This window comes from Ixodes scapularis, unplaced genomic scaffold, assembly GCF_016920785.2.
Source record: "Ixodes scapularis isolate PalLabHiFi unplaced genomic scaffold, ASM1692078v2 PGA_scaffold3__209_contigs__length_174095766, whole genome shotgun sequence".
Taxonomy (NCBI): Eukaryota; Metazoa; Arthropoda; class Arachnida; order Ixodida; family Ixodidae; genus Ixodes; species Ixodes scapularis.
The window spans coordinates 71,771,170-71,795,889 of record NW_024609868.1 but is presented as its reverse complement, the minus strand read 5'-3'; the positions used below and the strand labels follow the sequence as shown (position 1 = coordinate 71,795,889).

General features: G+C 48.8%; 1 protein-coding gene across 1 annotated transcript in view; it reads right to left on the bottom strand.

Moving 5' to 3' along the window:
- LOC8033701 (cholesterol 7-desaturase nvd) overlaps window positions 1-24,720 on the bottom strand; it is a 229,578-nt gene that overhangs the window by 100,560 nt on the left and 104,298 nt on the right. The window lies entirely within an intron of this gene.

Sequence of the window (24,720 nt, the reverse complement as noted above, 5' to 3'; positions counted from 1 at the left end):
AGATTCCATTAGTAAGTATTATAAACGTTCATTTAGGAGAGTTTCAAGAATATTACAAATGGCTTTTTTTTTTTAAATAATTTTCAAAGTATGCATCTTTAGTCAAATGTCCCTGTTTGAGCCATTCTTGTAATTTTTTCCCGCTAACAACGAAAACAATATTTTATGCAAAGATGAACTAAATATTGGGCAATACCCCGGAAAATTTTGAATACTTCATCCTTTACAGGTACGGGGACAAAAATATTTCCTCCAGAGCGGTACAGCGCCCTATGCCGTATTTGCGATTTTTTGTTTCCCGAACTAACGACGATAATACGTGGTGAATAATACTTTTGTCAATCCCTCTTATGCCTATAATTTGTCTTTAAATATTTCTAGACCCGTAGCCAGAACCGTTTTTTTTTTGGGGGGGGGGGGGGGGGGAGGGGGGGGGGAAGCCGTCCGAAACGGCAACACCGGGCTATACGCAAAATGCTCACGTGACAAAAAATGCTTAAAAAGTAAAAAAAAAAAAAAAAAAAAAACATTTATCGCATGCACTGTTTCTTTCCCCAAAACAAGGATTATTTTTATTCTTGGCACGGAGCCAAAAAAAAATTTTTTTTTCAGCAACATTGGGAATGGTTGCCAGACATGGCTGCTCGATCTTATCTGAAAACGCCCAAGACTGATACTCCACATGCTTCTTTTTTTTTTCTTTAATTTTTTTATCGCGATACTTTGGAAGTAAACATAGAAGCAGTATGCGTGACGTACATCATTATATCATATGAAATAAATAACTGAGCAAGGTCCTCTGCTGGTTTGATGGCGATGAACCCGTACCGCGACACATGGTTATTCTCGGCAGAGCGACCTTGAGTACCACGAGGAATGCCGATACATCTGCGAGGACGTTGTTTTCCATGTGTGGAGAATTCAACGGCAGATTTCAGTCCCACGTTTTCCTCGTTTCAGTGGTCTAGTCTTTCCCGCGTGAAGCACAGGTAGTCGTTTCTGTCCCGCGGGTTGAACGAGATTCGGCATGGAATTGTTCATGCCATTCTTGAATATATTGTGCCTTACCAACTGGTGCCTTCCAGTAATCGGCTTTGGAACGTTTGTCCTCTCTGCTGCACTCCTGATACGAGGATACTACCGAAGGTCTGCAAAGCTGCATCGAATGGTACGTCAGCCGATCTAATACACTGCAAAGTCGTGGCAAAGTATATACACATAAAAAGTAATTTAATGTGTTGAAGTTGAAGACAGGGAGCTATTTACCAGAAATGCATTTACTTTCTGTTATTCCCTGCTTCTGGTAGAAGTTTTATTGGACACGGTAGTCTATACTTTTAACATGACTGTCACCATTTTTTTTAATTGTGTTTGTTGTGCGACGTTGTGAAGGCCAGCGAAGATTCCACGGCGCTGTAAATGGGAATTTTTTATGTAGCGCGTTACCGGGGCTAACGCGTAAGGCTGTATCGCCACGGGGAGCTATCGCTTTGATGTTTAAGCATGCACATCAGTGCGCGCCCGTACTGCCCGTAATCGCTAGACATCATTCCAATGTGCAGTAAGTGTAAAGTATCCTTGCATATCATTGTACGTGAACCCATAAAGGGACTCCGAGCACATAATATCCGCGACGAGCTTTATTTTGTGATGTTTTTTGCTGGTCGAAAGAAACGTGTTGTTAAGATCCTAACTCACTTTATAAAGCGCTTGCTCTTTACATTCGCTCATTTTTATTCCCACAACTTTGGAGTATGTTCTTAGATTACCGAAGGATTTTGTTTCAGCGTGGATATAGTGACGCTGCTGATGCGCGATTTTCAAGTGCTTTCTTCATGTCATTCTTTCACCAGTAAGCCCTATTTCTTTTTTCTTTTTTTTTTCTTTGCACATTCGGGCTAACCAAGAAAACAAAAAACGTTATGGCTCAGAAAGAAATATTTCACTCGCCAAAACCAATTTAGACCCGTTGATGTCTCTCTGCCCCTTGAATATGGTGTTATTCAAACAATTTAATTGTATTAACAGTCGAAAATTAGAGCGACAAAACTTAACCTTGACTTAGTTAACGTAACAGATAAATATAATAAAGGCTTAGCCTGGTACGGTAACTTTTTCCCAAGTCAGCTGAAGGCTTAGGGAAAAAGTGCAGAATTAAATACCATTGCGGCGGGTCGTACACCCATAAATGACAACTGCGATTTTTTTTTTTTGTTTTTCGACGGCGTGTTTACACCAATTGTACAGACTCCGGACATATGAGCTACCACAGTGGAGCGTTGAACGGAGTCTGCAAAATCCTGCGCGAGGCGCTACTAGCGTTGCTGTGCTTTAGGAGCCGGGCATTTGGCAGCTACCCAATCCGGTATCACGGGGGTAGACGGAACATTTTATCCACATTTCCTATTCTGAAACGTGATCTTGCAGTAAGGCCGATGACAATCGTGCCTTAGTTTGCAACCATCGTCCGCTAAATGCTGATGCCAACTGCGTGTCATAACAATGGTGTTAATATAATAATAGGTTGTATAACTATAAGTTAATATATAAAAAAGTTGGACAATCTTTTTTATTTACAAATTTAATACTTTCTTAAATGTGAGATTATTTTTACTCAAACTTTTTTTGCTGTTTTATAGAACCCAGAATGGTCAATATTACGATTATATTTATTTCTTCTAATAACAAAAGATTGAAGTAACAAAAGCACCTGTCGAAGAAGCCTCACGTTTAAGGCGCCTTTCAGTGTGTAATACAAATAAGCACATGCTACCCAGGACTCTTCAAAAGACGTGTGATCAGTAACGCTTCACTTCACCAACAGACTGGAAAACTTCGCCCAAGTGTCTGGGAAGAGAGTCGTAGAGAGTTTAGCGTAAATGTACGCTGTCTCGAAGCTTGTTTCATTATTCGGGGACGGCGTCCCAAAGCTGTTCATCGGTTGCACAATGTGCCTGAGGCTTCGACATGGCCGTTTCCCTTAATTTCCAGACATTTCTTTATGATATATTATGTCCTGGAGACTTCACGGGGCACAGAAGCTGTAAAATACACAAAATATTTCGTAGTTTTTTGTTTTTTTTTGCAAGTCTGGAGCTGTGCACCGGCCAGTAATTGTTTTGCTGGAAGACAAATAACCCGCCAGGGATCGGAGCCTGTTCAAAAGAAATGAAAGCATGCCGCGACTTAATATCTCGCTGGATATTTCTGAATTCAACCTTCCATCGATTTTTTCATGAAGCCAAGACCTTGGCTGCTGATTGCACCCCAGACGTTGATATAAAAACGCCCGCTCCCCTCAACTTCCTGCCTGTATCTGGCGTTGTAGCCGTAAATTTATAGAAAAAATTTATTTAGTATAGATATATTGTGATATATCCTACATTTTTAAAATAAGAAGGGCGAAGATACGTTGGCCTCTGTAATTAGGGAACCACGTGTTTTAGATTTTTATATATATTTTGCAGTGGTCAGCTTTTTGATTAAATAATGTCACCTTACATCGTGGCGTGTAAAGTATTAATTTTAGCATTCAAAGCGTAGAGTGTTTTCAACTGCCATAGAAGGTCGTGTAAACACTGTCGCAATCATTATTGTTCACTTTCATAGGCACAAGTATTAAGAATACTTTCTAGGCCTCTCATGATAGTTAAGTCTGTCTTATTCATTCTCTAAAGACTCTATTCTATCGATATTTTACCGGCTGCAGACACGTCTCCAAACGCGTCGTTGCTGATCCCACACCAGGCAAAAGGTGCACTCATCCGTAAAAACGACCAGCTTCCACTGATCGAGAGTTCATGTTAAATACTCTCGAGGGAACTCCAGACGAAGCTCCTTATGCCTTGGTATCAAAATTGGTTTCTGACACGCCACACGGAATGAAGTACTACTTGTCGGAGCCGTTTGCTTAAGGGCGATTAACACACTTGCAATCACTTCAACGGAATGCGAAGGTTGCTATAACAACAGCTGCGTCGGCTCAAAAAAAGAATATAAAAAAAAAAGTTTTAACCCAGTTTTGTTGGAGCCAACACAGCTGTTGCAATAGCAACCCACGCACTCCCTTGGAGTGATCACAAGTGTGTGAATAGACCTCTATTGTTTTCTCACTCACCCGACGTCTTAGCTCCTGACAGATCTCTTTGATGGTGATTGTCAGGCTGTCAACAACCGCCGCAATGATACACTGATCTTCCTCTGCGGTTGCAGATAATAGTCGACGTGAATGTGGTGCACCATTAATTCATCCTTCATCGCAAAAAGCACGAAGCCTGCTGACGGTCTTTACCGCGCAACCAACGGTCGGCGCAATTTCCCGCCGGTATTTTCCAACTTTTGCCAGCGCCACGATTCTATATCACGTTCCTAGAGGCACACGCGACATGGGTATAAGAATCTGCTGAACATAATGGTAGTGTTGGATTTAGGCAAAAATTGCATCTTATGAAAGGCCTGTAGCAGGGAACGTGCATTCAAGCGACCAATACTGTTCGACACTTCTTAAAACTAATCTTTATTGATCCAGTGACTGGCGCCATCGGTGCTTATCTGCAAGAACGACACCAGGAAAGCTTGACCAGCTTAGCTGTTTATACGGAATCAAAAAAAAAGCACAAAAAAACGAGGACAAAAGAGAAGACATGCACGATAGAGTTTTTGCCTGTCATGCGCATTTCTTCTAGAGTGCAGCTTTTAGGCGCGAGCTCTGGTTTGGACGGCGCCGCCGACGGTGTCGGCGTCTGCGTAACTGCGCGTTGCGTTATGAAACATTTCCCCGCTAAATTTAGCGGAAAAACTTTAGCTAAGTTTAGTGGGAAACTTAGCGAAAATTTACCGCTAAATGAGAGGAGAGGATGAAGAGAGGGTACGAAGCAGAGAAGGGGCATACCCTCCCCTCCTTCTTCTGAAGAGCTAGGCTCTAATCCGGCTTTAGAGAAAATTCTTAGCTTTTTCTTTGGCTTTGTTTTTTGTGCGTTTCTAATCAGCATATCGGGTGAGGCCGCCAGAATAGGGAGTTTCCGTAGACCGTTTCCGCTGTTCCGCAACGTCCTCCGCAACCCGCTACGAGAACCAGGACTCTGTAGGCAAGGCTACCACCGAGTTGTGATGTTTTCGTTCCGGAGAGCGTAGCGGACTTGGGAAAACGGTTCTGCGAAAACAGCCTATTAACTGTGACCATGGCAATCACAGCTATTCTGACAGGCTGTAACGTCATTCAAAAGACCACCTCCTTCACTGTCACGAAGGACAATTGATGATGTATCGAATGACTGACGGAAACTAAACGCTTAATGGGGCGAACTTGTGCTCCAAACAATACAGAAAAATGCTAGCGTCGCAGGCATCGATGGCCGCGTAACAGCGATACCGAACGCTGAAGTGAGATTGTCTGCGGTTCGCCACGCAGAGCCCCTTACGTACCCGCGTGGGCTTCTGGAACATTCTACGTAAATTTTCAACGCGTAGATCATTCGGAACTCGACTAAACAACAGGGCTTTCGAATTCACCAGAGCGCTGCCCTTTCGAAAGACTGCTCACTGTTAGCAGCTGTGAAATCCCTGCAAAATGGCGGAGTAAACGGCGCACTTTATGCGTTTGGTTGGATCACAAGATGATGAGCACAATGACGTTGATGTTTCGAAGCTGTTTGGTTGGCTCGTCGGCTCCTAGCGTTTGCCGCGCTGCGACGTTCGCTATCTTACGGAATGACTTGCACGTTCCTTGATCCGTTCTTCCACTATTATGAAGGGGTTCCGATCTTGTAATCATGGGCACGTGATTTTCGAAAGGGGTCTATAACCAAAAGGCGTGTCCGCTCCAAGGCATCCAACCTCGGCCCTTTGCGTGGGAGCCAAGCACGCCAATCATTGTGCCACGGGTGCGCTTGCTAGAAGAAGCGCTTGTAAAACTATCGGTCTAACCGAGCGGTTCCACAAATCAATCGCCGATATCATTTTCATGCACGTATGTACGTCTTCACTAACAAAACAAAAGCGCAGTCAACACACTTGCAACCGAGTAGGACCGAGAGAGACAAGACCGGTTTTAATCTGCTTTCGAAGGCGTAGTTCCTTCCTCACAGAAGCACATCCGGTCCTACGCCGTCGCAGGTGACTTAAACTTGATTTTTTTTCTCCCTCGGTTGTACTCGGTTTCAAATGTGTGAACGGCGCTTAACTTAAATACTGTTGTACCCTTTGTAACTTTCGCCATACAGATTTTAATCTTCCTGGTGTCATCTGCGGATCCCAGCATGTAGGTTACAGGAGTCTTGAGTCGACAACAAAGGCCGGTGTGCCACCTGACTCTCTGAAGTTTAACTACCTTTCGCAGATAAACAGTTTGAAAAACCCAGCGGGTAAAGTATTAGACCTGTGTATTACTAATTGCATGGACGCTGTAATTTCGTCAGCTGACGCTCCAGTGGTTCCAATAGATGTTTGGCACGAGCCGTTTGTAGAAAATGTAAGGTTGCTTTTTCAGTTTAAGCCTACGCGCAACTCGGTCTTTTGACTTTAGGCGGAGAAATTATCTGGGTCTTTACCATTTATTCGCAAACCTGGCCTGGTCTTCAGTTTTAACTCACCCTGATGTAAATTCAGCTTGCGACGCTTTTATCCAGCTTGCAACTGATGGTGCACAGCGTATTATTCAGCTGAAGAAAAATAAACTGCAGAGGTATCCATGGTGGTTTTTATATGAACTGAAGCGCAAAATGAAAGAAAAATCTCGGTTTCATCGTCAATACAAATTTAGTCGTGCGAGGGCAGATGTAAGCTTTATTTATCAGAGATAAAAAAAAAACTACTTTAGGAACAATACTTAGAATGACTAATTAAATAATCCTAAAATTCTGTGAACTTATAAAAGAGATGCACTGGAAACGGGAGCGAGGAACGTTACGTTGACGAATGATATCGGTTTTCACTCTGACCCCCTTGTTGTACGTGAGTTGTTTGCGTCATACTTTTCAGGCGTCTTTATCCATGATACACAATCTACAAACTCACGTGCACAGGCACTTAACGGTGCTGACTTCGCGAAGACTGATAGCGTTTTCGGCCCTTTCAACATTGATCATGCAGCAGTGGAAAATGCGTGAGACGTCTGAAACCAAAACGTTGGTCCGGCTTTGATACCATACCATAATTTATTGTTGAAGGCTGTTTGGATGCTTTTGTGCCTGTCTTGACTTACCTTATTACTTTTTGTCACTTAAAAATTGCATTTTCCCAGAAAAATAGAAGTCAGCAGTTGTAGTGCCAATTTTCAAATCAGGGATATCGTCAGATGTTGCAAACTATTGAGCTGTGTCAATACTGTCGTCATTTTCAAAGCGTTTTGAGAGCGTAGTAGAAATGCATCTTTTTATTCATTTTATTTAAAAAAATTTTAAACGATTCACAACATGGCTTTATGGTGTACATCTTTAATCGATGGCCTTTCTGAATGTATACGTATGTTTTCTCTCCACTCCTGCGATGACCTCATCGAGGACGCAGTATTTTGAAATAAATAAATTAGGTCTAGGGTCAGCTTTATTAGGATCAATGTTTTTGCGTTTCCTTTTTGTACAGTGTATTTGTGTGTACCAGCATTCAAGCTTCGGCAGTTCCTGGACACAAGAAAGAAAGAATGAAGAATAAAGAGCGACACGGCATTGTAAATCGCTGTCTAGTCTCCTTTCCACCTTGTTTACGCTCGTGAAGTGGTGTGTACAATTGACACCATATTTCACTCGTCCTCAGACACGGACTCTAATGACCTTCTATTAAATTTCACCTCTTGAGCTAACTAAAAAGGCCCGCCGCCGCCAGCTTGCCCATCTTCGCATGGCTATGGCGCCTGGAGTGCGTCTTCAACTGGTGTGTTTACCATCCTCTGGCGCCCATACATCAAAAGTGGTCCCCAAGGGGCAACAAATGACGTCACAGAAGCTGAAGTGTCATGATGTTGCATGTCGCGATCCTGCTGGTTGGTCGTAGAAATGCTAACGAGAAAGTGCGAGTACCACAAGCGAACGCGAGTGTCGCTGTCGCCACGGCGTCCCAACTTCTGGCTGCCCAAGCTTCCGTGGACTGCCACAGTGGAAAGCGACCTGCAGCGGAACAGGCATCTGCCACCTACACCACAGCTGTTGGGACGCCGCCAGGATTGCGACCGGCGACAGCATGAAACGTCTTTGACGCCATCAGGCGTAAATAGGGGGAACGCTTTTTTGGACGCGGTAAACACACCAGTCGGAGACGCGTTCAAGGCACCATAGCACGGCCATGCAGCAACACAGAGCGAAAATGAGCTACGATCTGCGTCATATAAACCCATGCTTCACTCCTGGTGATCTTAAATGGGTCTAGATCCCTGATCGACAGCATGGTAAAGCTGAAAAATTTCTAAAAGAATACATAGGACCCTGTTGCATCTTTGAGAAGCCCCAAGCCTGCTACTTGGCCTAGCCATTTTTTCCTACAACCGATGGTCGCCTTCGCACCACTCAAATCTTGCCTATGCTCATCGTCCGAGAAACAAAACAAATAAAGAAAAAAGAGAAAAAAAAACATGTGTAAAAACGTTTTGTAAAGTGTGTGCAGTGTTATTTTTAATCAATTTTTGCTTTGTGTTTTTATATCGTGCACTTTATGTAGTAGTTATCCCCCTCGTTTCAAGCGCTCAAGTGCTCTTTTTAAAGTGCCTTTGAGCTAATAAAACTGGACTGAAAGGAATACTTTGTTCCCCACCCACAGCTGATACCTCTAACCCGAAACAAAAATGATATGAAATAACCCAAAACAAGTATGATAATTTAAAAAAGAAAAGATAGTTTTAGAACTTCGCTCAACATGCATTTTGGTGCGTCAGACATACATAGCGTATTTTGTTTTGTTTTTATACATGTATATATTCACACACAGCTTGGCCTGTCTACGAAAAGGTATCCCCGCCAAGATCTAATTCCTGTCTTTCCCAATGGATGGATCCCCGTGTTGGAATCGTCTGAGCTCGGAAAGGAGGATGTCAAAAGAATAGACCTTCTCGGTGAGTGATGCTCAGTTTTTAGAGCTTCTGACGCAGTCAATGCCACCTATAATAATCAAGGCCTGCCAACATCTTCCTCTTCCACCATGGAACGTCGTCACAGTTTGATGGCGAAAACTCGGCGATTGGATCCGAACCCGATGCGGAGTGTCCTTCGACGTGTTGATTGGACACGAGGCCCAGCCGAGCGCTGACGCTGCAGCACTCGTGCCCAATCAGTGTCGTCGCTCGATCTCACTGTGATTACGTTACAATTCTAGTGCACACGCATTGGTTATCCAAGGTGGTGTTACGCTAGATCAGGTCAAAATTGTCTTTGCAACTGCACTCGTAAAACTGCCACTGCGGGGATTAAATATATTTATTTAGGGTCCGTCTCGAGGACCAGGCGTTTCTCAAATATTTATCTAATGACGAATGTTTTGGTGGATTAACCTACATTTTGAATTTCTTCATGAACCTAATTAAAAAAAAAAACATCAGTATGATTGTCTTATAGTGGTCTTCGGCATCTCCGCTTACATAAAATGCGTAAAGGGGGCAAGATACCAAAAGAACTTTAATGAAACAGCTCTGAATAAATAATTTATGATATTGTCTTTTTCTAAGTTATTTATTTTTATTCAGCAGAAAGAACTCAGGCGATCTCTTATTTCGGCAACTTCGGGAGTAGAGACGCAAGCACTTTAAACATCCACATATGGCCCCATGGTGTCCATGTGTATGTTTTGATCATAAAAAGGGAATGTTTATAAATGCGCGAATAACTGAGTGCAATTAAACAGTTCACACAAATAATTTTGTGTGGCACAAAGCATAAACAGAACTCATATTTCGTGGTAATACGTTTAATTTAAAAAAAAATGCTTTTGCCCACGAAAGGGAATAACATAATACAAAATAAACACTTACCTAAAGAAAGGTAAGAACCGCACAGATAGAAGATGGAACCTCTTGCTGTGCACCAATGGTTGTGAATAGGGCCCGAGCAACTGAGTTGAAGCATTTCGCAGACGGCGACAAATATTGACAAAGAATTCCATTGGCTGGCCATCCGTGACAATCAGTGAAATTTTCTCGAAAAGAGCAGTGGCCTGGATGTGTGTGAGGATGCGCAGTTCATTCATCAGAACTACGCCTCACCTTTATTCCATACCTGTGTGACTAAGAAAATATAATGCGCACCGCGAAGGGAAAAGACTCGGGCAAAATGTTGCGTCATGGACATTGTGGTTCTCCTTAGGGCCACTGCCTTTGGGAGTACCACGTTCGCGGCGAGACGCTCTACCGCGAAGCGGGTTTGTACTCGCGTGGCATGCTGCTCGTTGAGCGCAAACAGACACCAGTCACGTTGGTAACGGTGATAAACTGTTTATTTACAATGAAACAAATAACAACAAAACGGCGACTATAAGCTGGTGAACGCCGTCGGTGTGGAGATCGCCCACGGCCGAACGGTCGTTCACAAAGGTACAAAGTACGGGGTAAACGCTCACCGGTGCGCCGGAAGGGTCCCCGTTGTCGCCGCCGCCGAATCCCAGGAAGAAGAGAGAAGCGAGACTGCTGTCCGCTGGTTTTAAGATAACGGCGGGGGCGAAGTGGCCAATCAAGGAGCGACACGTCGATCTCCTTTGTGCGGGGGTTCGTTACGGAAATCGCCCCAAGGGGGGAGAGGAGGAAGGCACTCACAGTGGTAAGCAGCGCCGCCTCTCGCTACGCCAGCGCGGCCGCCACGGCGCGCCAAAACGCTGACGCGACAGAATGTTGAGGGATCACAATCCCCACACTCCCCCCTCCTTAGCCAATAGTCACCCGCAAACGGGTGAACCAACACAAACACACAACAAGACTAAAATAATAAAAAAAAGAAAAAGGCCGCCAGCGGCTGCAACTACACGGGAAACAACAGCCCGGCTCAAAGGTCCATGCTCCAAAAGTTCGTCCAACGGTCCCTCACCAGCGGCACAGCTCCCAGCGGCAGTCGGTCGGCTGAGTCATCCAGTGACGGTCGCACACGTGGCGGGTCACCTCCTGAGCGCCCAGGCCGGGGTAGGCGTCGAGCCCAAAGTGACGAATGTCCCACGGCAGCATTCCGTCGAACGCTCAGACGTCGGACTTGAAGGGCGCCCTTGGACTTTTGGTAGTAGACGTCCGTCTCGGGGTCCCAGTGCTCCTGGAGAGCTCGAAGTCGACGACCCAGCAGCCGTGTCCGTCGACGAGCACGTTCCCGGCGACCAGGTCCCGGTGGATTATCCCTCGGCTGCCGATGTAGTGCGTGCCCTACGAGCCCTGCTGGGCGAACTGCGCCAGGTCCCTGGGGCCCTTGGGACTTGTTACGGGACGAACGGGAACAGCTGGTCCCTGATCGGCGATCTTTCCGACCCCGGCGCGGGTCCCGGAGATGATGAGCCGGCAGTCCCTGACCGGATGACGATCCCGACGGCACACGAAAACGACGGGCTGCTGGTTTGGCTCGTGGCCGGCCGGGGTAGCGGGGCCGCCTGACGAATCACGCGCAGCTCTGGACCCTGGACACCGCTGAACTGCCGTAGCCAGGAGACAGCAGCTCCCGAACGACGCGAAGCAAAGGCTGGAGGTCCTCTTCGTAGGGGCGGAACGTACTGCGGTAGAATGACCACTTGGTCTCCGACCACTTGTGACGACGCTCGCACCGCGCTCTTGCGTTGACATGTGGCCCACGTGAGCGTAGGTGGCAATAACTGACCAATGGCAGTTACGCGTACCCTTTCCCTCGGAAGCCGTGTTTGGGGGATTCCCCTACGGGTTCATCCGGGAGCGAACGCTGAGGTGACGTATGTAGGTCACTGCTTGCCAGTAAACAATGGTGTCTGGCGCGTTCGCGAAGCAGCAGGTGTATTGTGCTTTGCACTTCCCTTAATGTGACATTTCGCCACTTAATGGGGCTGCCTCTACGAAAACTTCGGATAATAGTTCCTCCGTCTACGCAGATTGTAGCGAGACGCCTGTTGTTCATCGTCGGCGTTATCTCGCGCTGCGGGTGCATGTTTCTGCGGGGGCTGAGTTTGCTCGTTGGCCCCGTTTTCCCTCTCATGGTAGGGTTTCAGATCGCACACATGTACCGGCCCACCGACTTTTCTTGATTGCAAGTTTGTCAGCTTGTACACGAGTGGGGAGAGAAGTTCCTGCACTCGGTACGGGCCACACCACTTCGGAGCCAAAGCGGCCGAGAAGCCTTTGCTGGCATCACTCAGAACATGGTTGCGTCTGAGGACGAGATCGCCCACTTTGTAGCGGAGGTCTCGATGCGAGCGGTCGTACTGAGCTTTTTGTTTCGCTCGCGCTACCCCGAGATTGCGACGCGCCTAAGAGAAGGCTTCCGTCATCCGAGTTTGTAGCTGCCGCGCGTGGTCCGTTTGCGTCGGCTGCGCGTTGTCCACCCCGGCGCTCGTCCCTAGGACACGGTCCATGGGGTTCGGAAGCTCTCTCCCGAGTGTGAGGAAAGCGGGGGTGAAGCCCGTCGAACGGTTGAGAGTAGTCCGAAGTGCGAACCCGATCTCGGGGATATATGCGTCCCAGCCACGGTGCCTTTCCGCGAAGGCGGCCAGCATCGGTTTGATGTTTCTGTTACATCGCTCCGTGATGTTCGACTGCGGGTGGTACGGCGTGGTTGTTCTGTGCTTTATGCCAAGGGCCTTGCACGCGTCCACGAATACCTTCCCGACGAAGTAGCTCGCTCGATCAGTCAAAAGAGCTTCGGGGAATCCAAAACGGGTGAAAACCTCCATGAGCTTCTCCGTAATCGCTCGGGCTGTCAGCTTACGGAGTGGAAAAAGTTCCGTCCATTTGCTGAAGTGGTCAGTTACAACCAGCAAATACTGGTGTCCTTTAGGGCTCCTCGGTAGGGGGCCGACCACGTCGCAGGCTGCCAGAGACCATGATTGCTGGCTCGGAATCGGTTGCATTAGGCCCGGGGGTTTGCCGCCTCTCGGTTTGAAGCTTTGGCAAGAGTGGCAGGTGCGGGCATAACGGAAAACGTCCCGTTTCATGCCCGGCCAGGTGGCGATGCGACCTAACTTTGAGTAAGTCTTGGAGCCGCTCGCGTGTCCGGCCAAGTGCGAGTCGTGATAGTAGCGCAAAACTGCGTTTCTCAGACTGCGGGGTACCACTACCTTGAACGCCTCGTCGGAGTCGTTCTCGGAGGGTATGTACCTCAGCAAGAGCCCGTCATTGCTCAGCAGATATGAATCCTCCGTGCCCGCACCAATACCAGATACGTCCCGGCACTCGGCGCCTACTACAATACCAGTAGTGTTGCGCCCGGCGGTCGCACCGCCCGCCTCCACGGCGTCCGACTCTTCCGCGAGTCCGTCGATCACCTTTCGACAAAACGGATCATTCTGCTGGGCTTTCAGAAGCTCTTCTTTGCTGAACACGATTCCCACGGCGCTCACTGCGTCTAGGTGGTTGATCGTCTCGTCCGGGGTGGTCAGATCTGCTGCCTCCCTTTGGGACTGAGTCACGGCTTCGCCTGACAATGTGGATGTCGTTGGCTCGGCCTGGGTCTTTGCGGAAATTTGTGTGCAGTCTACGGGGGCTCGTGACAATGCGTCCGCCACCACGTTTGTGCTGCCTTTCCGGTACCGCACGACGTAGTCGTATTTTTGCAGCATCAAAGCCCATCTTGCCAAGCGACCAGCGGGTTCGCGAAGTCGGGAGAGCCATATTAGGCTTTGGTGATCTGTTTCGATCACGAAAGTGGTCCCGTCGACATGAATGTCGAAACGCCGGAGTGCAAAGACGATGGCCAAGCACTCTTGTTCGCATGTGCTGTAGTTCCTTTCAGCTGGCGTCAACGAGCGGCTGGCGAAGGCCACCGGTCGGAGTACACCTTCGTGCTGTTGGAGCAGGACCGCGCCCAAGCCAAGATTGCTGGCATCTGTTTGGATCAGAAAGGGCTTGTTCAAGTCGGGTAGCTTGAGTTCAGCTGTGTCCGCGAGCGCTCGGGAGGTGCGGCGAAAGGCCGCTTCCTGCTCGGGACCCCAGCTCCAACTCACGGACTTTCGCAAAAGGCGTGTCAGTGGTGCTTGAAGCGTCGCGCAGTTTGGGATGAATTGGCGATAGAAGTTCACCATTCCCAGGTAGCGACGGAGGGAGCTCACGTCGGTTGGCGCAGGAAACTCCAGGATTGCCTGTAGTTTGTCGGGATGTGGCGCAAGGCGCCCGCGATCAAGTTCGAACCCGAGCAAGGCGATGCGGGTTTCGGCTATGTGAGCCTTTTCGGGGTTCAGGGTCATTCCCGCGGCTTTTAGCCGGTCGAGTACGTCCCCGAGATGACATAGGTGATCTTCGAAGGTGTTGGAGTAGACGACAATGTCGTCGAGATAGGCCATTGCGTGTTTCCATTTGGCTTCTCCCAGTACTCGGTCGATCAATCGCTGGAACGTCATTGGCGCTCCGCACAGACCGAAGGGCATTCGTGTGAATTCGAAAAGCCCGCGGTGACAACAGAAGGCTGTTTTTGCCTCGTCACCTGGCTCCATCCGAACCTGGAGGTAGCCTCGGCTAGCGTCCAGGGTGGTGAAGTGCCGCGCACTGCCCAAGTTGGACAGAATCGAGTCGATGCTCGGTAGCGGGTAGGCGTCCTTTCGTGTGACGTCGTTCAGACGGCGGTAGTCCACGCAAAGACGTGAGCTGCCGTCTTTCTTCGGGACCAGCACCACGGGGAATGCCCAGGGGCTGTTAGATCGCCGGGCAACTCCGGTGTCGATCATTTCGTCCAGGGCACGGTCGATGGCTTTTCGTTTAGCCAAGCTTACGGGTCGCGCGTTCTGCCTTCTTGGCAGTTCGTCGCCCGTGTCAATGCGATGTCGCACTTCGTTTGTGCAGCCCGGTCGGTCCGTGAACATTGCGTCATAGCGGCGCAACAACGACGACAGTCGGGCTTTTTCTCGCCCTGACAAGCTGCATGATTGCGTAAGCAGTGGGTGCGTCATTTCCCCGATGGGGGCGGCGCTCGCTGCCATCGGCGCTGGACTCGGTGTCTTGGGGTCAATGGCCCGGTTTAGGGAGTCCCTCGCTTCCTCTCGACGGCTCGTCGCGTGCGCCAATGGTGGCGTTGGCGGTACGGCCGGGGGTTCGCAGAAGGGTTTCAGGGGTGCAAACGTGCCCTCCCGATAGCCTGCGCTGCTGACGTCGATTACAATGCCTGTTTTGGCAAGGAAGTCTCTGCCCAAAATAATGGGCACCGATAGGCCAGGGAGATGAACGAAGCGTTGTCGTCTTACTCGATTCTCCCATCTCGCGACCAGCCGCGCGGTACCAGCCGAAAGGGCGGTTCCGCAGGCTAGGCGAAAGGCAGTGTTGCATTCTCGGAGTCGGACAGAATTCTGTCGGAGGTGAGTCAACACTTCGTCGCCGAACATCGAAGCGCTTGCTCCGGTGTCGAGGAGTGCCTTGAATGCCTTGCCGGCGATCGTTACAGAAATGAACGGGGCCGGCGTGCCGGTCGGGAAGCCTATTCTGTAGGCGGTCGGTAAAAGAGTGGCCATGGGACCCTCTGATTCTTTGTTAGCCACCGGTCCGTCCGTCCAAGGGCCGTTTACCGGTGGCTTTGCTCGTTTCCCGCGCGGTGCGATTCCGTGTTCGGCCGCTCCGGGCACTGGCGAGCGAGATGACCGGGGCGATTGCACCGAAAACATCTTCTGTCGTCGCCTCGCCGGGGGTTCCGCCGTGCGTTTTGGTTTTCGCCGGCTCTGTCGTAGCGTGCATCGGCTCGCTGAGATTGAGGGATCCTCGTTTCCTCCTGCCTCGCTGCCTCGTTGGGGCGCGAGTCGGTGGTTCTGAACTGCGGCGTCGGCCGGCTTGTTCGTCTACCGTAGGAGTACGGGTCGAGCGCACGATCTGAGATTGCGTACGTGTCTCGGCCCCGATCTTCCGCATAGTTTGCGGAATCGTAGCGCCTCGGTGTTCGAGATGGCGTGTCCCCGCTCCACGCGCAGCGCGGTTCGAGGGCCGCTGACGCTGGAGGCGGAGGCCGGTACGCACGGGCAGCGAGAATGTCTCCCTGAAGGCGCCGGGCCTCGGAGGCGAGCTCGTTCAGGTCGCGGAAACGGCTGCCTCGAAGATACGCAGCGAAAGTCGGATGGCTTTGGCGTATGACGCGTTCCACTCGCTCTGCATTGGGAGCTGAGGGTTCCGCGAGCTCGAAGAGCTCTTGCATGGCTCGTACGAACTCCAGCAGGGACTCGTCCGGATGCTGGGTTCGCTGTTCGAGCTCCCGCCGCATCCTTCTCTCGTAGTCGGCGGGAAGGAATTCGCGGCGGAACGCCTCTCGGAACTGATCGAGCGTTCCGGGTTGGTCACCGACAAGTCGGAACCAGCGGGCGGCTTCGTCGACGAGCGCGATTGGCAGAATGCGCTCAAGTATTTCACGATCGGACATTCCCATCGCGCGTTGGTACTTCCGTAAATCGTCAAGGAAGTCCGTAGCGCTCGCTCTGTCTGCGTAACCCCGATAAGTCGGGACGGGAATTCGGACCGGAGGTCGTTGGGCCCGTGGTGCGAGTGTTGTCGTTCGCAACGCACCTGTCAGACTCTCAATCACACGTGCCGCGTTTTCGAGCAAGGTGTGATGAGGCGCCGCAGCGGTTTCTCCGTGGGGAGACCGGTAGGCTTCGCTTTGTGCCGGCGGCGGAGCAGGTCCGTTCAGGGAAGATCCGGGAGCGATGGCGCCCGTCCGTAATGGCGTCGGAGCCACGCTCGGCTCCAGGAGTGCGTCGTAGGGCGCTTCTCGTTGGTGGGTTGGCATTTCGGCTTCCCGTTGATGTGGGGGCCGCGCGAATGCGTCGGCCGCGGTCGCCAGCGTGAGCAAATCCGAGAAGTCGGTCTGCACCGTCACGGTAAGCGCTGGTTGCGCGAGGACTCGTCACTCGGCAGCAGTCGCCACACACAGACGTACCAGGGTTCTGGTCGTCAGCCCTTTTGTTGGGCGCCAAATTGTGGTTCTCCTTGGGGCCACTGCCTTTGGGAGTACCACGTTCGCGGCGAGACGCTCTACCGCGAAGCGGGTTCGTACTCGCGTGGCATGCTGCTCGTTGAGCGCAAACAGACACCAGTCACGTTGGTAACGGTGATAAACTGTTAATTTACAATGAAACAAATAAGAACAAAACGGCGACTATAAGCTGGTGAACGCCGTCGGTGTGGAGATCGCCCACGGCCGAACGGTCGTTCACAAAGGTACAAAGTACGGGGTAAACGCTCACCGGTGCGCCGGAAGGGTCCCCGTTGTCGCCGCCGCCGAATCCCAGGAAGAAGAGAGAAGCGAGACTGCTGTCCGCTGGTTTTAAGATAACGGCGGGGGCGAAGTGGCCAATCAAGGAGCGACACGTCGATCTCCTTTGTGCGGGGGTTCGTTACGGAAATCGCCCCAAGGGGAGAGAGGAGGAAGCCACTCACAGTGGTAAGCAGCGCCGCCTCTCGCTACGCCAGCGCGGCCGCCACGGCGCGCCAAAACGCTGACGCGACAGAATGTTGAGGGATCACAATCCCCACAACATGTATATTCCATTGCAGCACCATTCCGGGGAATAAACGTTTCCTACAATGCCATTCCTTTCCACTCCTTGCAACAGAGCCACTGGGCCAATTTTCACTCCTGGAGGGGCTGAACTCCACCATTGCATTCCTCTAGCTCCTATACGTGAAAAAATGGACGTTGACAGCCACATTTCTTACTGAAAAAAAAAGCATAAAGCTGCTGATTTTTTTAAACACGGAGCCGACTGCAAATGTTTACAAAAGCTTCCTCAAGGCACTCATTCTACTTAGCCGAAGGGTGATCGGACAAGGCCTTTCGTGGCACTTGATGCGACCTCTCATAGATAACAAAGCCGTAGTGCTGAATGAAAGACGTCATTAAAGGCCAACGCTGGACTCAGATTGAAGACGAGTGCTGCCTCAGAGCTCGGTTTCGAGTCACGTACGTTTGAGCTGAACGTTTACGCTATACACACTCATCAAAAGGGTAGTCGTAGGGGCAATTTTGGCCCTACGACTACTACTACATTTGTAAAACCTACATTTGTAACACCTACATTTGTAACACCTACTACTACATTTGTAACAACTAAATTTGGTGTAGTCAGAAGCCGTCACAGATATCGCTACCCCCCCTTAGTAATACTAAAGACCCCATGAGTCGTTAGTATTACACACGGCATGCAATCAACAGGTAGTCACAGTGAGCACCCCCAAAAGCAACATGGCGGCTGGCACGCGACAGTGGAGCAGTACGAGTAAGGCCTAGCGAGCTGGACTGCTTTTTGCTAAAATACGATTCTCAAGTGAGTTCGCCCGTTCGCTGCCTTCCGTGCGCACTAAAGCACTCCAAAACGCGCCTCGAAGCACCGGCACCGCACCTATTACGAGTAGGGGCTGCGATGTGAGGGGGGGGGGGGGGGGGGGAAGGTGGCGGTTGGCGGCATTCGAGGAGGTTTGTCCGCGACTGCTTTGGCGCGGCCGGCTGCATTCACTTCGCGGCCAGAAAACATTCAAAGAAGAAATCGTATAGAAACAAATGGAATGATGTCTTTATTGAACAGAGAATCTGCTTGCTGTGCTTGCCGCAAGTGATCCGGCGTTTTCGGTTGACAGCGGCATGGCGAGGCATCACCCATTCAAGCGGCGTCGGTTCCGATCGTTGAACGCTCCTGCTCACCTGTTAGCATTCGTTATCCACTTTCAAGTCCCTGGTAATCCCCACCGTGTCTGTGCACGCACTATTCACCGCACGGAACACCCATTCAACTGGCTATGGGCTATGGGACTGATCCCACTGGGACGAGAGGCCGAGAACCGAACCCTTTGTGGCTACTCCGTGGAGCCATAGAGCGCCTCCATGTTTTTCACTCAAATAAGTAGACACATAAACGCGCGACTCCTTGAATTCGGCGGCGACACGCGCCACCTAACGGACAGCGCTCAAACTAAGAAAAAAGAAACCAACACTCTTTGCTCTGGGCGCCTCGCCAGACATGCATGTATACTACGTATTCAGCACCACACTTCACACATACGCGAGATACAGACACCATAAAATATTATACATGAACGCGTTTACAAACAGCACAAGGTACAACATGAGACATTGACACTACATTCCTATGCGGAGGGCAAGTTCGTCTGCTTCTTGCGCAGGGGGTAGCGGTGACGTCAGAACGCCGAGCTCTGATTGGCTGATCGCGACCCCCCTATCTGAGCGTCGTCTGCTCGCAACGTCGTCTGCGTCTGTCTTACCTTTCCTGCGACTTTCGGAAATGCAGAGGCCAGATTCACGAAACGATCTTACGCCAAAAATGTGCGTAAGACATAACTTAAGAACAAATTCGTATTCACGAAACGAAATTTTCGTAAGTTTTGCGCAGGTTACGACGAAATCCTACGACAGCTCCGAAGCTGCCTTACGCACTTACGATCAAATCAGTATGGCCGACAACGTCGCGGTCGCGACGACCTACGGACGTTTATTTTTCTATGTGCGCTTCTCACGCGTCCCGACTTCAAGCAGCAAGAAAAAAGTAAAAAGCACTTGAAACAGACCACGACGAACAAGAACGCTGGATCCACAAATACCCGGGAATAGCTCCGACCGCCACGATTCCACCGAACACGACCAAGCGAGCACGGCAGTTAGGCCTAGCAGGCACTCCGCGACTCGGCGACCGTCTGCCCACGACCGGCTGGTGTGAACCCTTCCCGTATTATACTTACCTCATATTACCTCAGTTTTAGATTAAGAGGTGAATTTCTTCCTCTTGTTATCTCCTTGTTTCCCGAGGCAACGTTGACACTCGCCGGTGAAAAAGCGGTGAATCTCCGATAGACGCAGGAAAGGTAAAGCAGCCATCGCTTTGACTAACAGACGCAAAGCAGACGACGTTAACTGCGCCAACCCGCCGACGCCGTTAAAAAATGAGGGGTCTCGCCGCACACGAAAGGAGGGAAAAAGTATTTGGGAGGGGACTTGCGGACACTAACACTCTCACTCTCGGTACTTAGCAAACAAACCTCGGCGCCTCGGGACACCTCGCCAGTGAGTCCTTTGACTTCCCTCTTTGATGCTCGTCTGCTAGTAGTTAGACAAAAACAACGTACCGCTCGAGTTATTTGGTCTGCCCTTTCTGAAAGGCAAAGTCGAGATCGCTCGTAAAGACCTGCACTTCCGAAAGTCGCAGGAAAGGTGAGACAGACGCAGACGACGTTGCGAGCAGACGACGTTGCAAAGGAGCAGACGACGCTCAGATAGGGGGTCGCGATCAGCCAATCAGGGTTTGGCGTTCTGACGTCACCACTACTTCCTTTCGCATGCGCAGAAGGCGAAAATGAGCCCACTTGCGAGGCGTATACACAGGACTAGTCGACACCACCAGCTTATTTTGTATTTTCTGCTGCTGTGTTTTCTGTTACCTAATAGGATGGTGACCACTGTCATATTTTGCATAAACACGAAAAGACTGTGCAAGATTTATCCGTATATATTATTTTCCTCTACTGCACTTAGGAAAGCGCTCGTATCTCTAATTTTATCCATTGCGAAAGTGAGCTGCAGGTTATAAATCAAATTGAATAGTCGCTACACGTCACGTTTTGATCAGTTTCGTTTTCTCGCTTGCCTATACTTCAAGTATACAGAAGCCTGTTTAATTAATTGTATTAATTATCGAAACCAATTTCTGCAATCATAACTTTCTGAACACGCTGATGCATTTTCTTTTCTCTTTTTACATATCCGAATGACTTCAGCGGCGGTTGAGTAAATGTTGAGTACACTGAGCACGCGCAGGTGATTTTTTCTTAGAGTATACACCTTTCCAAAAAACACTCGACCCCGGGGGGCAACAAACCGTTTTCGAGCCCAGTCACTGAGTTTAAGGCTAGACTCTCACCGGCGTCCCTCCTAACCCTAACCGAGTGGACTGTGATTTCAATAGGCGCAGCCTGCGTAGGCGCAGTTTTAAACGCTGCTGGCGGCTAAATTCTCGTCTTTTCCCGCTATATTTTGTGTTTCATGGTACATGTATGTTCCCGAGGACATTGAGAAAGCACTGTGCCACATTTGAAAAAACAAAAAAGCAAAAAAAAAAACAAAAAAAACTTGTAACTATTTTTGTGGGTACGCGCGCGACAGGACGAATGCGACTGGAATGTATAGTTCTAGTTATTTTGTATTTTTTTCTTACGATAAGTTTAGACGGCGCCGCGGGATTCGCCGCATGTGAAACGACAAAGCGCTTTGCTGTCAAAAATAAATTGCAACAGAAGAGGGCCAAAGGTCATGCATTTTTCACGCTCACAAATAACGTGTTTACCGATGGACATGACACAAACATACAATTGAGGAAGTGTCAACATTTGAACAATATATCGTACGTACCACACGATGCAGCGTTATCCAAAAGAATTTATTTGAGAAAGATCTCAAATAACACAGTCACAGTCGACGACAGTCACATCTTGACAATCGGACGGAATCCGAGATGACTTCGTTTTGGGGAGAGCTTCCTTTTTTCACAACCGCACCAAGGCAAAGAAACAAGCGTGACTGACTCGTTTCTCACCCCAACCCGGACAACTATTTTTGGAGATGACTGAGAGGATTCTACGCAGATTATCTCTGGAAGGGGGGAGAACAATGTTCGCAAAATCGCGTCGTGGGTCGTTCGATGTCCTTCACCTCCTTCGTTTCCCGTGAATGTCGAGCAGAAAAGCTTCAATGGCAGGCACTTCCCAGCCTTACTTCTCACAATGGAAGATAAACGAAAAGGGTACGCAACACGGATAAAAAAAAATTAAGTGGAAACTTTCCAGAGGGGCGAGAAAACGTCGAATGTAAAACCGCAAAAACGTAGGTAGAGAACCGCGCTGAGCGGGTCTTCACAGTCCCAGAGATTGGCAGAAAATTTCTTGCTGATAGAGGGCGCGAGAGTCGTACCAGCCGCATCAGCATCAGCAACATGGCGGCGGCCTAGGAGCGTTTTTTGGAAAGGTGTATAGTCGTGTCCAATCTGTGCCTAGCATTAGGCTTCTCAGATCACGCCATCTCATTCAGCACTACATCTTTGTTATCTAGGACGTGTTGATTGGTGCCACTGCAGACATCAATCGTGCGATCAAGCGTAAGAGGCTTGAGAGTTGCAACAGACGGCAAAAATTAAAAGCGCCCATTTTCTTCACAAACGGTTATTATACCCACCACAGATTCATCAGAAGCCGTGCTGCGGAAATGAGGACAGGAAAACAAATATATCCTTAATTTCGTCTTGTCAGCTTCCATTCTTAACGGAAACATCGTTGTTAGAAAATTGCGCGGTTATACAGGCGCGTGCAAACAGTACCAAAGTGTAGCACTCACGTGTGAAGGCAGTCGACCAGCACGCACAGCGACACCATGACTGTTCCACGCACCGTACTCGCAAATTACCCCCCCAAAACAAATAACTCCTTTGCTGTTTAGACAGCAGGAGTTTATAGTCTCCCAGAGTATGATCACATTGTTACCCACTCTAGATGAGTGGCCCATGCAGTACGACTCCTAGCCTGGGATTTTTAGCGGTCATCACGCAGTATACTGATACACGACCGCACGCTTTGCGATGCACACCCAGATCCAAACGGAAAACTACCCTCACCTCATGCCCGAACGACATCCTCGGACGACTGAGTTGAAAAGGAGAAAGACAACGAAAGCCTGCCGGAAAACGATTGGAAACAAAGTGTATAAACAGACCATGGACAACGCGCTGTTTTTATAAAAACACACAGAAAATAAACCTTCTTGAAGCAGTGTCCAGGGCTCTAGGCGACTGGCCTTCCGGCGACCGACGCCGCACTGTCGCGCTTGTCGCGGCTTCGTCTCATGGCACCTCTAGATTTCGCCAAAGCGAAACGAACGCGCCGAAACCCTTCGCTTTTTTTTTTTTTCTTTTGGTGTTTGTGATGTCTTTCTGCTTCTTTGAGGAATACTGGTTAGCAGCAAGAAAATTAATTACACACACCCACCCAAAGAATAGCTATTTGACCTCCCGGCATTGTAAGATATATTCCGGTTCACCTTACGATGTACCGCGATGGACGCTACCAGCTACACAAGGCAGTTCATAGTTTGTAGCTTGCCTTCTGGCTTAGCGTTACCCACGTCGCTCTGCCCAACCGGAATGACAGGTGACACCTTCCGAGCTATGGATTTGCTCCGGCGGTTCGTGCCGTCTTTGACTGTCCATCGTAAGGTGAAACAAAGTATAGAAGTGTACGCCTCCACGCCGACTCGCCGACGCCAATTCGTGATGTACGCAAAAGGGAAATTTACTTATTTGTTTCCCTATTATTGAGCTGTCTCCATGTCCTCGCTGCCGATTGTTAAGTCTAAACCGAGTCGCTGACGCCGCCATCGCAAATATTGAATTGACTTCGCGCCGCCACCCACAAAAAGGTGCGGTTCATATTTTATTACATCGAACCGTCTCTATTGCACCGGTACACTGTAAAAAATGTATGTAATACAACAGAAAATATCCAGAAAGTTTCGGTAAAAATACCAAAGCGGTTCTGTTAAGCTAAACTACAGGCACACTTCTCTGTGAAAAAACAGAGATTACATTATTTATAAGAAACAGATTGATTTGGTAAAAAAATAGTCCATAGAAACTGAAATTTTCGGTAAAAAAACAAGACTTTACGTTATTCTCATAAACGTAGTTGTAGGGTAAAAAAACAGTCAGTTAAAACTTACTTTCTGTAAGAAAACAGTTTCTGTTATTCCTTGACCACATCGCTTTTTGATACACTGTAAAAAATAACTGTGTAAACAGAAAAAGCTTGGCAAGTTTCTTGCCACGAATTTTCTGTTTTCGTCTGTTTCCCTGTTTTCATACTTTCCGTTAAAATCATAGCATTTCCTGCTCTTGGCTTTTCTGTAAAAAAATAGACTTTCTGTTGTCAAATTTTGCGAAAAACCGGTGTCTGTTAAAACAAAGAGTGTCTGTTCTGGAACTTTGTAAAAAGATCGGCTTTCTGTAGTCGATTATTTTGAAAACACCGGCTTTTGTTAAAAGAAGGATTGTCTGTTATGGAACTTTGTAAAAAAATCGACACTCTGTTTTGCGGGAAAATGATTTCTTTTAAAAGAATGGTTGTCTGTTCTGGGACTCTGTAAAAAGATCGACTTTCTATTTCTAAATGTTGTTTAAAAACAGTTTTTTTTCGAAAAGTAAACAGAGTTTCTGTTCTGGGACTCTGTAAAAAGATCGACTTTCTATTTTTGAGTATCGTGAAAAAAAGTTTATTTTGAAAAGGAAACAGTTTCTGTTCTACACCTTTGTAAAAAGACAACTTAAAAAGATTTTTAACAAGAAAGTTAGTTTCCATTAAAACATGTAACAGGGTTTACGTAATAAAAATAACTGTCCCACAGCATCGAGAAAAAATATGTTAAGCCCGAGTCCTACTAGAGCGACATAAGCAACAGCCGACACAGACAAAACACGATTGCATGCAGCATCAATGCAAAGCGAAGTTTGGCATGCTTGCAATCAGTCATGCCTCGCTCACGGAGCACACCGAGCTCGGGAACGAAGCTCGAGTGATTCAAGCCTGTTAAAGATAACACCTGTGTGAATGCTGGAGGTTTCTCAGAGTCGGCT